A 16991-nucleotide genomic window follows, 5' to 3' on the forward strand; every position below is an offset into this window, starting at 1 on the left:
TAGTGGGTTGAATGGTGACCCCCCAAAAGATGTGTCCACATTCCTACTGCAGAACCTGCAGATGTGAACTTATTTGGAAAGAAGGTCATTGCAGTTATCATTAAATGAAGAATCTTAATATGAGATCATCCTGGGTTAGGATGAGCTCTAATCCTTAGAAGAGATGAGAAAGCGAGACACAAACATAGGGGAAAAGGCCATGTGAAGTTGGAGGCAGAGGTTGGAGTGATACAGTCACACACCAAGGGACACCTGGCGCCATCAGAAGCTGGTCGGGGCAAAGAATAGATTTTCCCCTAGGGACTCCAGAGGGTTGCTTTGATTTTGGCTTGATGACACTGATTTTGGATTTCTGGCCTCCAGAACTGTGCAGGAATACATTTCTGTGTGCTTTCTGGTTTGGTTTTGCTTTGTTTTTGTTTTCTGTTGTATTTAAGCCACCCAGATCTGGCTATTTGTTACAGCAGCCACAGGAAACTAATACATTCTCCGTCCCCAGCAAAGCATTCCAAGAGCTATCTCTCCTCCCCGGCTCTAGATCCTCTTCTCTGATCCCCTCTCCATCCCACTCCAGTTGAGCTTTTGTCCCTGCCCAGCCAGGGAAAGGGCTCCATCCTGCCAAATTCAAGGATCTTTTCTCAGCCTCCAGGATGGTATACTTCTTGAGCTCCCCTTCCACCTCCCTGACTGCCCCTGCTCAGTCTCTTCTGCTGATTCCTCCTCATCCCCTGTCCTTAATATTGGAGAGAGAGCCATAGGCTTGCCCTCTACTTTCCTGTGTCTACAATCAGCTCCCTGGTGACCTTGACCAGTTTTGAGGATTTAAATGCCACTCATGTCTGACAATGTTATCTTCCAATGACAGTTCCAGCTTGGGCCTCTCCACTGCCTTCAGCTGCCCCCCTGGGTGTCTCCCCTTGGAAACCTGGTGGGTATGCCCAAGCATCATGTCCGAAACAGAACTCTTGACTCCTCCACTCACCCCAGACCTGCACCTCTCCTCCTGTCTTCCCCAGCTCAGTTAATGACAGCACCACTGTTCTCCATTAGTGTAATGGGTGGAATAATGCCCCCCCCCCAAATTCATGTTCACCTGGAACCTCAGAATGTGACCTTATTCTTTGCAGATGTCACTAGCCAAGAATCTTGAGATGATAGATATTGGATCTAGGCTGGGCTCTAAATCCAATGATAGGCGTCCTTCTAAGAGGAGGAGAGGACACACAGAGAAGAAGATGGAGGCAGAGATTGGAGTGATGCAGCTACAAGCCGACGAAATCCAAGGATGGCTCACAGCCACCAGAAGCCAGGAGAGAGGCACGGAAGGATTCTCCCCTACAGCCTTCAGGGGGAGTACAGCCCTGCCCACACCTCGATTTTGGACTTCTGGCCTCCAGAACTGTGAGACAATATACTTCCGTTGTCTTAAGCCACCAAGTTTGTGGTGGAAATGAACACAGCTGTGTTCTCCAGAATGCGCTCTGAGACACCTTGATTCGAATACAAGTGATTTACCTGGAAGGCAACCACAGGAAGCACTGGCAGGGGAGAGGGAAGGGGAGACAAAGGAGGGAGGGCACCCAGCAGAGTGTATCCATTTGCAGGTTATACTGGGACACTTAGGGCTTAATTCCCCCCCTGAGATCTGTGGGGCACACACCTCAGAGTCATCTCATGTGAAGGATGAGGGAGCTGGGTTATGTTCATTGGTTGAAGTATGCTAGCAGGGGAATGGATCCTCCAGAATGTCTGGTTACCCCCAGGCAGGTCTGAGCTGCCCCTGCAGCCAGAGAGAGCTGTCAGGCAAAGAGTTGCAGGTGCCAGCGATATGGAGCCATTGGACTGATGTGCATAGCGCGGTCTCTAAATGGCTCCCATCAATCTCCACCCTTGTGTGATTCCTTCTCCTTGGGTATGGGTGGGACTCTATGACTTGTTTCTAACCAACAGAATGTGGCTAAGGTGGGAATTCCCTGGTGATCCAGTGGTTAAGACGTTGCCTTCCAATGTAGGGGTACGGGTTCCATCCCTGGTCGGGGAGCTAAGATCCCACATGCCTCAGAGCCAAAAAACCAAAACTTAAAACAGAAGCAATGTTGTAACAAATTCAATAAAGACTTTAAAAATGGGCCACATAAAAAAAAAAATCTTAAAGAAGGAAAAACAAAAAGAATGTGGCAAAGCTGGTGGGATATCCCTTCCAAGATTAGGTTACAAAAAGTCAGTGACTTCCATTTTAGGTATCTTCTCCCTCTCCCTCTCTTGCTCGCTCTGAAGAAAGCCAGCTCCATGTTGTGACCTGCCCTATGGAGAGGCCCACATGGCAAGGAGCTAAAGGAGGCCGCCTCTGACCAATAGCCAGTGAGGGACTGAATCCTGCCAACAGTGAGTGAGCTTGGAAGTGGATCCTCCCCATTCAATCCTTCAGACAAGACCATAGCCCTGGCTGTCATCTTGGTTGCAGCTTTGTGAGAGCTGTGGGACCCCTGTGGGATCTCTGTGAGCCAGAGGGACCCAGCTAAGCCACACCTGGATTCCTGAGTCACAGAAACTGTGAAATAATAAGTGCACATTGTTTTAGGCCACTAGGTTTGGGGATAATTTGTTACATTGTGATGCTGCCTGCCAGAGGGACAAGAGGGAAGGCACATAAACACTGACTGGTAAACCATCTACTTGATTGCTCTGGACTTCTCCCTTACTCTCACCTCTTACATCCGGTCCATTAGCAAACTCTGTCAACTCCAACTCCAAAATCTATCTTGAATCCATAGACCTTTCTCCACCTGCACTGCCACCAGCTCATGCCAAGTTATCCTTGTCTCTCACTTTCATCAAATCCTCTCCTCCCCACCAGTCTCCATCCAGCTGATTTGCTACAGCCAGAGAGGCTTTTGTATTATAAATCAGATCCTGGAACACAGTGGGTGCTCAGTAATGATGGAGTTAAGCTAGGTGTCAAGTCAGGCTATCTGGGTCTCTCATATCCCCCCAATCAGCCCTTTTCCCTTCCCGTACCGACATAAGGAAGGGAATGATATAAGGGGAGAGTTCTTAGTCCACCAGTGCTGACCTTCTGGCCCTGGGGGCAGCTTGCTGGCCTCACATCTTCCTCCATGCACACACTCCGCCAATGCTGTCCACCCATGCATGGGACCAATACTCATTAAGCACTTAATGTGCATCTGACTTCTGAGTATCTGATAGGCATGATCTCATTTAATCCTTGAAATGAGCCAGAGAAATCCTGAGAAAGAACAAAGCCAGAGGTATCACATGTCCTGATTTCAAGCTATATTACAAAGCAACAGGAATCAAAACAGTGTGGTCCTGGCATTAAAAAAAGACATATAGACCAATGGAACAGAATTGAGAGCCCAGAAATAAACCCATGCATATGTGGTCAACTACTATTTGATAAAGGAGCCAAGAAGAGCCAGTGCAGAAAAGACAGTCTTTTCAATAAATGGTGCTGGGAAAATAGGATATTCACATGCAAAAGAATGAAACTAGACCCTTCTCTTACATCACTGGTAAAAATGAACTCAAAATGGATTAAAGACTTAATCCTTCATATACACACTACTGCATATAAAATAGGTAACTAATAAGGACCTACTATATAGCATAGGGAACTCTACTTAATACTCTGTAATGACCTATATGGGAAAAGAATCTAAAAAAGAGTGGATATATGTATAACTCATTCACTTTGCTGTACAGCGGAAATTAACACAACATTGTAAAGCAACTATACTCCAACAAAAATTTAAAAAAAAGACTTAATCCTTGAAATGGCCCTACCAAGTAGGACTGCCATTGTTCCTCATTTTACAGTTAGAGAAACTAAGGCACAGAGCAACAAAGCCATTTACCTACAGGTGAGTCAGCCAGTCCCAGGCAGGACTGGGATTTGGACCCAAGCATTTTCAACACCAGCATTGGGGTCTTCATTGAGACCCATGTGTGAATTCTCTTGCTTTCAACCAGAGGGGCATTTCTGAGTGCCCAGGCACCTAAGTGGGTTTACACCCCTTGGTTTTTTTCTTTTTTCTTTCTTTTTTGTCCGCGCTGTGCAGCATGCAGGATCTTAGTTCCCCCACCAGGGACTGAACCCCTGCATTGGGAACACGTGCCCCCTGCATTGGTAGCACGGAGTCTTAGCCACTGGACCACTAGGGGAGTTCTACACCCCTTGGTTTTGTCCAGAAGATGGTTCTGTCATGCTGGGCTGCATTGATGAAAGGGCCATTTCTTGCCCTCAGGGGGTTTCCTGACTTGCTGGGGAGACAAAGGCATCGATAATCTTAAATCCACAGGAATGACAGCAGCCACCTAAACCTGCACTGAGGGCACCCTGGGATGTGTTAATTCTGCCTGGGGAGATTCTGGAAGGCTGGAAGGACTTTGCAGCATGTGGAGTGATGCCATGCCCATGGACAGAGGACCCTTGTTATCCATCTTTGTGCCCTGGGCCCGCAGAGAGTGCTAAAGATACCCAGGAGTGGGCAATTTGCTCCAAGTCATGGAGCTGAAAGCCTGAGTGAGCCTCCTGCATTGTGTCCTGCTGTTTTCGACTCTTGCATTCATTTCCTAGGGCTGCCATCGCACAATACCACAAACTGGGGGTTTAAAGTAATGGAAATGTATTGTCTCACAGTTCTGAGGCCAGAAGTCTGAAATCAAGGTGTTGGCAGAGCTCCACTCCCTCTGAAGTTTCTAGGGGAGGATCCTTCCCTGCCTCTGCCAGCTTCTGGTGGTTGCCAGCCATCCTTGGTGTTCCCTGGCTTGTAGACACATCACTACAGTCCATCTCCATCACTATGTGGTGTTCTCCTGTCGTGTATCTGTATCTCTTTTCTTAGATTTATTTATTTATTTATTGGTCGCACCGCGCGTCTTGTGGGATTTTAGTTCCCCAGCCAGGGATCAAACCCGGGCCCTTGGTGGTGAGAGCACAGAGTCCTAACCACTGGACTGTCAGGGAATTCCCTAAGTTTATAATCCAGTCATATTGGGTTAAGGTCCCACCCTACAGTATGATGTCATCTTAACTAAATACTTCAGTAATAACCCTCTTTCCAAATAAAGTCACATTCTGAGGTACTGGTGGTTAGGACCTCAACATATCTTTTTGGGGGGGACACAATTCACCTTGTAACACTCTCCCTCCCTTATAGACTGTCTCTTGTCACCTCTTCCTGGACTGTACAGGGGCCCAGTTAAATGCATCCACTTTCCCTTTTTTTTTTTTTTGTTAATGTTCCCGCACCTGAGCCTCAATCTATACTTTGTTAATGTAAAAAAATATTAATAAACATCTACCCTATCCTGAGCATTTTTGGAGATCCAGAAAAATTCAGTATTATCATTTGGGAATGCATTGGGCTGCAAGTATCAAAATACCTGAGCTGCAGTGGCTTAAACCAAAAGGTTGCTTTTTCCTCACCAAACAATCTGGATTTTGGTGCCTGGTGCTGTTGGAAGCCAGCAGCTAGACGGCATCAAGGCCAGCATCATGGTCACCTACATATCCCTCTATATCAGTTGTGTGGTCCTCACTCCAGCCAGTTGCTGTTTTTATCCCCATTTTATAGATAAAGCAACTGAGGCTCAAATAACATGCCCACCCTTCCCTGAACCCCCCCAGGCAACTTCTGCTTGGGTCTCATTGGCCAGAAATGTGTCATTCAGCCACACTTCTGGCCAGTGAGAATCAAGGGAGGCTGGGTAGCAAGTATAGAGCAAGGCAGATAGTCAATCAACTAGCGAATGCTCTGTTAGCAAAAGAAGAAAGCAAGAGTGTTGGAGGTAATAAGATGTGTCTCCCACAATTCTCCCTGCCTCTAGATCTAGATCAATTGTATTGCATACCCTCTAAGTACTAGGCATTACGTTGTAGACTCACTGTGAATTATTGCAAAAAATAGTAACAGTAGCACTTATTTCATGGAATCCTCAACATCTGTGAAGTACATGCTATTATCATCCCATTTTATAGATGAGAAAACTGAGGCTTGGACAGGTCCAGTAGAACCTCATTTATTCATTCATTTAACAAACACTTATTGAGCATCTATTATGTACCAGGCCATTTGGGCACTGAGAATACAGCAGTGAATAAAACAAATACTGCCCCTTGAAGTATTAGCCCTCAGAAGGGCTTACATTCTAGTCAGGGGTGAGGATGAGAAGGAAGGAGAGAGGGTACCCAGAAATAATAGAAACAATATTAGTTTTGGGAATAACACCTAGTGTGGGCCAGGCACTTTTCTGAAGGTTTTCCATTTACCAAGTTGCTTATCCATCCCAACAGCTGTATGAAGCAGGTTTTATTACTATCCCCATTATATAAATGAGGGAACTGAGGCTCAGAGAAGTTAAATAACATGCCTAAGGTCACACAGCCAGTAACTGTGAAGCCAGGATTTGAACCAAGGCCCTTGGGTTCCAGAGCCTAAGCTAAGTAATATAATGTCAGGTGGCGATAAAACAGGTGATGGTAAACAACTTGGTGATGGCTAAGTGGCTAGGGAAGGTCATTCTGAGGAGGTGACATACTAGCAGAGATGTGACTAAAGGGAGGAGGGAGCTGTGGGGATGGATATCTAGAAGGAACAGCCAGTGGAAGCCCAGAGGTAGGAGCATGCTGGGTGTGTTTGGGGTTCAGTGAGGGGCTGGTGTGGCTGCAGCAACAGGCCTAGGGATTCTTGTACCCACTTTGCACGTATGACCTTTCAGCATCATAAAAGTCTCATGACATAGATTTTTGTAACTATCCTCACTTGACAGATGGGGAAACTGAGGCTCTGAGCAGTTAACCAATCTGCCCCGGGAGACATACGGCCAGAAAGAGGTGAGGCCTGGATCTGAACCCAGGCAGCTTGACTCCATTGCCCAACCCCATGGGAAACAGTAGGGAGCAAGTGCCACCAGGCTGGGAGGGCTGCCTGGAGGAGGTGGATGTCACCAGGACCTAGAGAGATTGGAGGAGCAGGGAGTGGGGAAGGGAGGGTCCTGTACGAAGACCCTCATGGAACATGGCACCTGAATCCATCCCTGGGGGCAGTTCTTCAAGGACGGATTTCCATGCACGGCCCTGACTCGGGTTCCCCCAGGCAGGCTCTGCTTAAAGGAAAGGCAGCGGCAAGAGCTTCATTAGCGCCTCGGAAGTCCCAGGAGCACAGGGAGGGGGGTGGGGGAGAGGGGGGATGAAAAGGGCTGGAGAAGGGAGCCATCCTAATTTTGGCACACCTGGCAGGGGGCACAGGGACACTTAAAAGGAAGGACCTGGGGCCGGCTGGGCAGGCCCCATCATTGTTCCAGCTGGATCTGCCGTCTGGGCTTCAAATGCAAAACCAGAGTAAAGTGGGGTGGTGGCGCCAGTGGCCTCTGCTCCTCCTTTAATAGACCAAAGGACCCTGGCGGCTTAGCTCTTTTTCCTAATTTAAAGATATTTTCAGGCGTTTGAGAGCTCCCCTACGGTGAAGCAGGAAGGTTGGAATGGGGGGAGGGGGCGATGAAACTCTCATCGTGCTTGCCAGGGGGGATGGGGAGTAGGCCAGGAGGAGGGGGCACTGAGGGTGGGACCCTTGGGGGGTAAGGAGATCTACAGTGTTCTTGGCTCTCTTCTGCCTCAGTTTCCCCTCTCTGGAACCTCGGCATGCCTCTCCAGAAGGTAGGATATTTGTAGAGGTACCCAAACATCCTGCTAAGGAAAGGGGGGCTCTTGGGGTCAACCCTGGAGGCCCTGAGTTGGAGGACACTGGGATATTGCCCCATGCCAGCCCCTGGGCAGGGCAGGGTGCCCAGAGAGAGACGGATGGAGGAGGTTTGTTCCCTCTCAGTTTGGCACCCCTGGTGCCAGGACAGGAAGGAGGGTAGGGAGCCAGGCCAACGGGGTGCAGCCACCTCCATGGGGGAGCTCCTTGGCTCATGTCCACGGGGGTGGCGCGTTGTGGGGGGGGGTATCTGCACCGGAACCAGGAAAGAGCCAGCGAGGGGAGGCTCTGGAGGGCGGGGTGGAGCCCAGCAACAACTTGTGGGTGGGGGTGGGGTGTCCCTTCCCTCCTGTCCAGGCTCCCCTGACTGCCTTTTTCTCCCATTTTCCTGTTCTCCGTCCTTCCCTCGCCCCTCCCACTCCAGCCCGCCTCCCTTCCTGGACCCCCCGTCCTCCCTCTACCCCCTATCCCTGGCTTGCTCTCCTGCCTCCCTAGGTGCCACCTCGTTGGGCTCCCTTTCTCATGCCTCCTCCGGGTTCCCAGCCATCACCCCCCACCCCCAGCCCGCCCTCCTCCCTCTGACTGGCTCCCGCCTCCCCTTAGTTCTCCCAGCCTCCCGGCCCCCTCTTCCCTCCCTCTTTCTCTCTCTCCCCTTCCTTCCTTCACCCCAGCCTCTCTTCCCACATTCCCCAGCAGGAGAGAGGGCCGCACTTCCCCCTCCCCGGGCCGACTGGCTCGGCTCCGCGCCCGCCGCTGGGGCCGCCGCCATCTTGCAGGCTGCCGGGGAGGGAGCCGCGAGCGTGCAATGGAAATAATACATCTTTTATGAAGCGCTCCCCGCCACCCCCCGCCTGGAAATCTTACATTAGCGCGGCATTGATTTCCCCCGGCATAGAGGGGCCTCGCGCGCTCCCCCACCCAGGGGCTCGAGGGCCGGGAGGGACTTGCAGAGCGGAGGGGGTCATCCCGGGGGTGGCGGGTAGTCATCGATCCGGACCGAGAGCCCTGCAGTTGGGACCCTCCCACCCCCACCCCCAAATCCCGGGGCTCTGAGGGGCAGCCCCCGCAGGTGGGCTCGCTCGGTCACGGGGGACCCCGGGGACCCGGCAGCTGGCCTCGGGCTTTGGTTCCCAGAAGAAGGGGCTCCTGGGTTTCTAGTAATTCCTGGACTGAGGGAGCCCAACAGAGTCCCTCATCGATCTTGGCATTGGCCAGAAAGGGCTCAGGAGACCCTCGGTTGCCCCTGGACCCCGTTCTCTGCGGCCAAACCAACCAAGTCGTCTGGGACACATGCCCGCCTCGAAGCACCCGCCGTGGCTCCTCCTCCCCTCCCGGCCCTGTTTCCTTCCCCTGTTCTCTTTCATCTTGCCACCTCCCTCCCATCCTTTCCAGTTCCCGCCTACCTCCTCCTCTCTCTTCGTCTCCCGGTGCCCCCCTGCTGATTGCTTTCCCCCACCCCTTCCCTGCTTGCTAATGGCCCGGTGGCTGGCGGCTCCACGGCTGCTTCCGGGGGAGTTGAGTTTCTAGCCAGAGGAGATGCTGGAGCTATTGGGGGTGGGGGAATTATACACATAAATCTGGGATAATGAAGGTGGTGCAGCCTCAGATCCTAAGCCCACCCCCACCCCCCATCCCTTCCCACTTAAGGACCAGCCAGGGCTTCCAGGCTCTCCTGAGGTCCCATGGCCCCTGTCATCTCTCTGAATGGGCTACACTACACTGGGTATACGGGGTCCAGGCTAGTTCGGGACACCTCTGATACATCTCCCCACTGGGTCTCAGTTCAATTTGCAGTTTGTCACTTGCCAGCCCTGCAGTCCAGGGGCAAGCAGGGACCAACATAACGACAGGTGGATTTTCTGGGTCTGAGGACCCCTCCTCCTAGTACCCCACCAGCACCCTGGATCCCCACCTCTCTAGGTGACCTCAGGTCACACTGCCCACAACCTGACATCTTTCATATAATTGAAAAGTCAGACTTGGATTTTCTTGCCCATTCCCCATTTCTGAGCTGTGTGACCTTGGGCAAGTCACTTAACCTCTCTGAGATTCTGTTCCCTCTAAGTTGAGAATGATAACAACCATCTTCAAATAGAACCTGAATTCACCCACTTCTTCCCACTTCTGTGGCCCCCACCCTGGTCCTGCCCCCATCAGGATTACTTGGATTATCGTGGTTGCCTCTGCCTTGGACTCCCTGCTTCTGCCTTCACCCCATCAGGACTGAGTATTCAGGATGCTGCAGTCCATTCTCATGACTCTTAGATTCAATCCAAATCCCTCACTCAGCCTTTTCTGGATCCCCCTCCCATTGCTTACTCCACTGAGCCTTTGCACCAGCTGTTCCCCCGCTGGGAACACCCTTCCCCCTAGATCTCACATGGCTGGTTCCACCTCCTTCTTCAAGCCCCAGACCCGTGTCACCTCCATGGGATCTTCCCCGCCACCACCAGTTGCTCTCCATCCACCACTTTTCCAGCACTCTCCACCCTCTGATATTGCCTTGTTTTTGTGTTTTCATGTTTACAGTCTGCCTCACCACTTCCCACTGGAACACAATCTCTTTTTAGACCCTGACTCTTGTTCTCAGTTTGTCCCACAATATCTGGCATCTACTAGATTTTCAAATATGTGCTGAATAACTGAGTTAAATAAATAAGAATGTTGTGACTGTGTAAGGGTAAGACAGATGTAAAGTCCTTGACATGTCTCAGGTATTCAATAAACCAGAGCACCTGCCTTCTTCATGAGGATGGAACCAGAAAAGGATAATCTGTGGCTATTTGCTCTTGTGGTCACTCCCAGCCCAAAACCTGGGGAGACTATTTGGAGTAGGACATATTCCCCCAGAAGGAGGATATTTGCCATAGGTATATCTGACAAAGGACTCATATCCAGAATATATAAAGAGCACATACAAATCAATAAGAAAAAGAAAAACAAATTGATAAAATGATAGAAGACTTGGACAGTTATCCAAATGGCCAATAAACACATGGAAAAACGCTCAGTGTCATCAATCGTCACAGAAATGTAAATAAAACCACAAGGAAATATCACACTCACCAGAATGGCTAAAATGAAAGACTGCTGATACTAAGTGTTGACAGGATGTGGAGCAACTGGAACTTTTATACACTGCTGGTGGGAATGTAAAATGATACAGCCACTTTGGAAAACCAGCAGTATTTCCTAAAACTACACATACACCTGCAAACAATTCAAACATCCATCAACAGTAGAGTAAATAAACAAATTGTGAGTAATCCCTACAATGGAATACTACACAACAAAGAAAAAGATCAGTCTAATAATACTTGCAACAGCAAGAATGATTCCCACAGGTTTAATGTAACATGAAAGACACCAGACAAAGAAGAGGACACATGGTATGGCTCCATTTATATGAAGTTCAAGGACAGGCAAAACTAATCTGTGATGACAGAGTCAGATTGGGGAATATTGACTTCCAGGAAAGGGCATGAGGGAACTTTCTGAGGATGAACCTGATCTGGGTGGCAGATACACAGGTATATACACGTGTAAATTTCACTGAGCTGAAACTTAAAATCTGAGCACTTTACCTATGCAAATTATACCTCATTCAAAGGGGGTTGGGGGAAGGAAAACAGAGAAGAAAAACGTCCCCTAGAGCTATATGTGACCCATATGCTGGGTGAATCCTGATACTTCCCTCCTCAGACGTTTCTCAACAGTCTTCTAGTGTGGACAAAAGTTGGAAAATTTAAGCAGTGGCCCCAGATACAGGCGAGAGGTCCAAGGGTGGGTAGCGCCCCTCTCCCATGTCCTGGGACTTGGACCTCTAGTCTCTACTGGCCCTGGGGAATGGGTGGTCCAGTCTGAATGCAAGAGGATGTTCTTGAGGTCTCTTTTCTACCCCTCAACCTCTTCCAGCCCAAGCTGTGGGTCCAGGCAATTCCTGTACTAGAAACTGCTATTGAATCTGGTTGCCGTGGCAACGGGGCCCGAGAGGCCCCAGGAACCCACTGCTTTGCCTTGTTGCGTGGGGAGCTTTTCCCCCTTAAAAGTGAAATGGGAGTGTGGAGAGAGGGAACCCCCTTCTGATCTTGAAAAAGATGCTTCTCCCATAAGCTTTGCCACAAACCTCTCCCTGATTTGGAGAGGAGGGTCTGAGTGGAACACAGACAGCAGTTAAGAAAGGAGAGGGAGGCATACACCTCTCCCTGGGTTATACCAGCCCCGTCCTAGGTCCCAGAAAAGCCCGAGAAAATATAGTCTTTCTCCAGCTCTGACTTTTCCCGTTTTTTTCACTCATTTTTTCCCTGGGAGGTGTGGGGTGGCTGGTAGAAAGAGCACTGCATTTGGAGTCAGAAGGAAGGTCAAGGGTCCAGCAGCCTCACTGTGTGGCCTCAGCTCATTCCTTAACCTTTCTGTTTCCTCTTTCACAAAACTGAATCTATAATTCCTACTTTATAGCGTTATTGTGAGGACTTAAATGGATTAACACGCGAAAAGCGATTAAGCAACTTCTAGCACACAACTGTCACTCAATACATCTATTACTGTTTTAATGTTCCAGGTCCTGGGACAATCACTTTTACGTGTAATGATGTATGTAACCCTCACGGCAGCTTTGTGGGAGAGCCATGATCATACCCATTTCACGGATTAGGGAACTGATGTTTGAGCTGCCTTGAAGATGAGGGCATTCTCCAGACTCCCAGTAATCCTGGACCCTTGAACCACCCAATCCTTCAACTGTAAAATGGGCCCGTGGCTCCCCAGTGAGGGTACAGAGAAGGGCTGCCTGCCCTCTGCCTGTATGCATTACGAGAGTCACAGCTGCTTCAGGATATATGTCCCCAAAAGTCATGATGGCTTTCTGATTCTGTCCCTCCCTCTTTTACAATCCATGGGGGATGCGGGGTAGGATAAGGTAGTTTCCGTGTGGCCTTCAAGACCCACTTTCACCCTCCTCCATCCGGCTTGGGGTGCTGGGGTGGATCGGGGGCTCCCTGGTCCTCTGGCTTCCAGTGGGTTCAGCCACCAGGAGACACTGGTAGGCGATGGAGTATGGGAGGGGAGTGGAGTCAGCTCTGAGCCTGTCCTGCAAACTAGTCACTCCCCTGACCAGAACCACTGCTCCCAGGGGTGGTGATGGCTCCCCAACCTCACAGGGCCCCAACCTCACAGGGCCCCAGGTTGCATGTATGAGCTTTTCCTACAGCTTCCTTAATCTTTATAACAGACCTCATGCATGTACCTAAACTGCAGAGTTTGCTTCCCATGGGGACCCTAACCAAAAAGACCTCTTCCTCCTGAGCTTTCCCCTTACCTATATTTAGGGAGACTTTTAAAATATTTAGCTTTTTTTTTTAAAGTTCCACTGTAATTTTATTTATTTTATTTTTAAAAAATATTTATTTATTTGTTTGTGCCAAGTCTTAGTTGCAGCAGGTGGGCTCCTTAGTTGAGGCTTGCTGGCTCCTTAGTTGTGGCGTGCAAATTCTTAGTTGCAGCATGCATGTGGGATCTAGTTCCCTGACCGGGGAGTGAACCCGGGCCCCTGGCATTGGGAGTACGGAGTCCTAACTACTGCGCCACCAGGGAAGTCCCTTTTTTTTTTTCTTATTACAGGCAGGAAGCACACTCAGTGTGTACCAGAAGACAATAAGTTTTGCCCACATTTACGGCCTTGAGGAGTTCACTGTTGATCTTTAGGTGTTTATCCTTCCAATCTTTCTCAGGACAGGACTTTGGGTCAGACAGAGCCAGGCCTGAGTCCCAGCCTGATCACTACATGCTGTGTGATCTTGGGCAAGTTTCTTAACTTCTCTGAGCTTCCATTTCCTCCTGTATATATGGGGTTATCATAGTACACGCTTCATTGGATTGCTGGGAGTTACAAATGCCCAGGAGTTGATAGTTGTTAGTTCTTATTACATATAGCAATGTTATAGGTAGTTTTTCAAATACCCATTCAGGCTTTCTATAGACAACAGGATCTCAGCCCTCCTTTTTGTGGCGGAAACAAGTTCTGGTCTCGTTCTGTAGTTCTCAAACCTCACAAGTTTGTTGCTAGGCTGCCGTGCTTTTTGAGATCTTATGTAGGTTTTTATAGTTTTTCCATTGGTCTCCTCAAAAATTCAAGCTAATGTTCAAGTTTTTTGAGCATAGGCACCATGCTAGGTGCTTGACAAACATAATTTTTTGTAACCCTCATAATAACCCATCTTACAGAAGGAGGAATCCAGGCACAGCTAGTGAGTGGTAGAGGCAAGATTTCTCCCATCTCTTGCTTTCATCACTGTTGGTTTGTCCACCTTGAGTAGCTTCCTATGCTCATTTAACATAACCAATTATTACAGTAGTTATTATTGTGTCTAAATTATGAGTAAATAGGCTATAAGTCAGGGCCACAGCCATCAGTTCAATTCAACTCCACAAAAATATATTGACCACCCACCCCATGCCAGACCTTATGATTCTCACAAAAAGATTAATGGGATCCCCATCTTCTTGGAGCCTATAGACCTTCTGGGTCATGTGCTTTGGCTGATGCATGGACTTTGTGGTATGTGCTTCATTGCATAGATACTTTTTCCTTGCATGTAGATGCTCAGTTGAGTTCCAGATGGTTAAAGGTGCCAGTAAAAGGACTGGGGACAATATGTTGGTGTTATTGGTGTTACCTTGTCTAGGAGTCTGGGCAGGTCAGGGGGTGGGGAGAAAGCAAAAGAAATTGTCATCCAGAAGGGTGGGGGCTCAAGCTTTGTCCCCCAAAGGCCTGGATTTGAATCCCAGATTCATCATTTACTTGTGATGTGACCTTGGACAAGCTCCTTCACTTTTCTGTGCCTCAGTTTCTCCATCTGAAAAGTAGACCCCGAGATAGTGACTGCCTCCCAGAATTGGTGTCAGAGCTGAGAAGCCAACTAAAGCTTTTGACAGCCAGCAGCACACAGCAAGCGCTCAGTAAAGGATAGCAGCGACTATTCCAGTGATCCCTCTAGACTCCCTGGGGGAGTGGCTGGATGGAGGACCCAGATTCTGAACGCACAGGGCTGGTGTGGAGGAGGAAGAGGGAGCTAGGACTCCAGCCCCAGCTTTGGGGGGGCTGCTGAGGACGGGGTGGCGGGTCGGGGGGGAGCTCTGGCCCAACCCCTGCAAGCCTGTTAATCACCCTCAGGGTCACGGATCTTCATCCAGCCTCTGTATACTGTTCTCATCTAATCTCTCAGCAGGCGGGCGGGTCTCTAAATCCTCCTTTTCTCTCCTTTCCTGCCCTTTCTGGGCAGGGAGGCCCCAGGCAGGGTTTAGCTGGCAGGAATGAAGGCTGGGAACCTGGTATGATTGGGGGGGTGGGGGGGTGGGCTCCTCGCTTCCCCTGTAACACAAGAGGGGCAGTGTGGTGTGTACCCCGGGACATCCCCCCGAGAAAGGCAGGCTGGCACTTCTTCCCCTCTGCCTGACAGCATGCCAGGACACTGCCCATTTCTCTCCCCTGTCCGGAAATCCACCAATGGATTTGGCTACAAAACCCGGGTAAATGGCCCCTCCTGGCCAGGCCAGTCATGGCCTCCCACCGTCCCCAGCGGGGCTGGATGAGGATTTGGGAGCTGGCAAGCTGCACTGCTTTGCTTCCTCCTTGAAGCCAAAGCTCCTGGAGGAAGCTGCCTCGCCTGGGGCCTGGCTGGGCTCTGCTGGTATAATTAGGCTTTGTCCAAGGAGGGCACCTGGGCTTTTACTGGAGTTGCCAGTGCTTTTCAGGCCCTTGGGTGATGCTGATCATTCACTGGGCTCCCTGGGTGCCTGGGAGGCCTCAGCTCCCAACTTGGAAGAGAGCTCCAGTTGGGTGATAGGAAAACCAGGAGCTCTGCAGGGCTGCCTGCTCTTGTGGGCTGAGTCGAGGGGGAAGTTTGCTTGTGGTAGGCTGGTGGGACATGTGGTGAGCTAGTCGGGGGCACAGGGACAGCCTCAGAGAGGCAGCCCGGTGACGTTTTCACAAGCTCTGTAAACAGAGCAGCCTGGATTTGAATTCTGCCTCCATCACTTTCTTCTGGGAGACCCTGAGCAGGTGACCATCGCTCAGGGCCTGTTTCCTCACCTGTTATTTGTCACCTCCTCTGTTTGGGTCAACACCTGCGTGAGTGAAAGGGCCTGGTTCCGAGTTAGTCAGGAGAGAAGGATATCAGGGGACTTCCCTGGTGGTCCAGTGGTTAAGAATCCACCTTCCAATGCAGGGGACATGGGTTCAATCCCTGGTCGGGGAACAAAGATCCCACATGCCACAGGGCAACTAAGCCCCTGCACTCTAGAGCCCGTATGCTGCAACGAAGATCCCATGTGCCACAAATAAGACCCGATGCAGGGCTTCCCTGGTGGCGCAGTGGTTAAGAATCCACCTGCCAATGCAGGGGACAAGGGTTCGAGCCCTGGTCTGGGAAGATCCCACATGCCGTGGAGCAACTAAGCCGGTGCGCCACAACTACTGAGCCCATGTGCCACAACTACTGAAGTCTGCGTGCCTAGAGTCCGTGCTCTGCAACAAGAGAAGCCATGGCAGTGAGAAGCCCGTGCACTGCAACGAAGAGTAGCCCCCGCTCTCTGCAACTAGAGAAAGCCTGCACCCAGCAATGAAGACCCAATGCAGCCAAGAATAAATAAATAAATAAATAAAATGTATTAAAAAGAGAGAGAGAGAGAGAAAAGGATATCAACCAGCAGATACCTGAAGGACAATGAGGGATATGGCGGGCTCCTACATCCTGGAGGGCTGCAGGCTGGAGCCGACATGAGCATTTGCAGTTGCCCTTGCCCAGGTGGCAGGGATGGTGTCGGGGGTAAGGTGGGTCTCTGTAGGGGTGGGGCGTTGCCTGTTGGCCCAGGGGGTGGAAAGTCTGGGCAGGCTCCAGTTCACATTTCCCACCCTGGAATACATTTCCCACCCTGGAATACATGATGTAGCTCTGTGGTTTTGTCCGAGTTCAGGGTCAGGCATGAGTGTGCCCTGACCTGGACCTCAGTGGCTGGACTTCCCTGGCACACAGCTGGTGCACACCTGGAGCACACCTTCCAGGCTTCCAGCCACTGGTCCATCTTGGTCCAACTCAACCAGCGTCAGAGAGCCATCAGGCACCTGAGTGGGGTCACTTTTGCTGATGAAACTCAAAATTGAGAACACGTAAAGAGTGCTCACTTCATGCCAGACACTGACCTAAGCACCTTGCACTCATTAACTCACAACCACAACCAGTGCTGCTGGCCAAGAATTGTGCTTCCTGACCA

This window comes from Mesoplodon bidens (genome assembly GCF_964165515.1).
Source record: "Mesoplodon bidens genome assembly, chromosome: 4".
NCBI lineage: Eukaryota > Metazoa > Chordata > Mammalia > Artiodactyla > Ziphiidae > Mesoplodon > Mesoplodon bidens.